This window comes from Triticum dicoccoides, chromosome 3B, assembly GCF_002162155.2.
Source record: "Triticum dicoccoides isolate Atlit2015 ecotype Zavitan chromosome 3B, WEW_v2.0, whole genome shotgun sequence".
Taxonomy (NCBI): domain Eukaryota; kingdom Viridiplantae; phylum Streptophyta; class Magnoliopsida; order Poales; family Poaceae; genus Triticum; species Triticum dicoccoides.
The window spans coordinates 793,671,855-793,673,398 of record NC_041385.1 but is presented as its reverse complement, the minus strand read 5'-3'; positions in this window follow the sequence as shown (position 1 = coordinate 793,673,398).

Sequence of the window (1,544 nt, the reverse complement as noted above, 5' to 3'; positions counted from 1 at the left end):
TTCCACTAGTAGGACTCCTCCCCCTTTGGAAACCCTAGGCGCATGGGCCTTGTGGGGCTGGTGCCCTTGGCCCAAGCAGGCCAAGGCGCACCCCCTACAGCCCATGTGGCCCCCGGGGATGGGTGGCCCCACCCGGTGGGCCCCCGGGACCCCTCCGGTGTTCCCGGTACAATACCGATAACCCCGAAACTTGTCCCGATGCCCGAAACAGGACTTCCCATATATAAATCTTTACCTCCGGACCATTCCGGAACTCCTCGTGACGTCCGGGATCTCATCCGGGACTCCGAACAACATTCGGGTTACTGCATATACATATCCCTACAACCCTAGCGTAACTGAACCTTAAGTGTGTAGACCCTACGGGTTCAGGAGACATGTAGACATGACCGAGATCGCTCTCTTCGGTCAATAACCAACAGCGGGATCTGGATACCCATGTTGTCTCCCACATGCTCCACGATGATCTCATCGGATGAACCACGATGTCGAGGATTCAATCAACCCCGTACGCTATTCCCTTTGTCTATCGATATGTTACTTGCCCGAGATTCGATCGTCGGTATCCCAATACCTCGTTCAATCTCGTTACCGGCAAGTCACTTTACTCGTACCGTAATGCATGATCCCGTGACCAGACACTTGGTCACTATGAGCTCATTATGATGATGCATTACCGAGTGGGCCCAGTGATACCTCTCCATCATACGGAGTGACAAATCCCAGTCTTGATCCATGTCACCCAACAGACACTTTCGGAGATACCCGTAGTCTACCTTTATAGTCACCCAGTTACGTTCTGACGTTTGGCATACCCAAAGCACTCCTACAGTATCCGGGAGTTACACGATCTCATGGTCTAAGGAAAAGATACTTGACATTAGAAAACTCTAGCAAACGAACTATACGATCTTGTGCTATGTTTAGGATTGGGTCTTGTCCATCACATCATTCTCCTAATGATGTGATCTCGTTATCAATGACATCCAGTGTCCATAGTCAGGAAATCATGACTATCTGTTGATCAACGAGCTAGTCAACTAGAGGCTCACTAGGGACATGTTGGTGTCTGTTATTCACACATGCATTACGATTTCCAGATAACACAATTATAGCATGAATAAAGACAATTATCATGAACAAGGAAATATAATAATAATGCTTTTATTATTGCCTCTAGGGCATATTTCCAACACCAGGGCCCCCGTCCCGCCTAACCCTGGAGTGGTTGACCACGAGATCTAGCCCTTTGACTTCCCACAGACGGGCTTTGACCAGTGGACCTCTCCACCCGGTTGTGTCAGGTCGGCCCATAGGGACACCCGGGAGCAAAATCCGGGCCAAAACCACAACTACATCCACTCCGTGTAGACCCGGCGCGTCCGTTTCCCCCCTCCAGGTGCCGGCGGCGGTGCCGTCCGTGAGGGAGGCCACGCACCGAAGACGCGTGCCGCCTCTTTGGACATGCCACAACACCACCCCACATGTATGAGGGCCCGATACGACGCTCCGGTGGAATTGCTACCCACCAGGGCCCCCGTCCC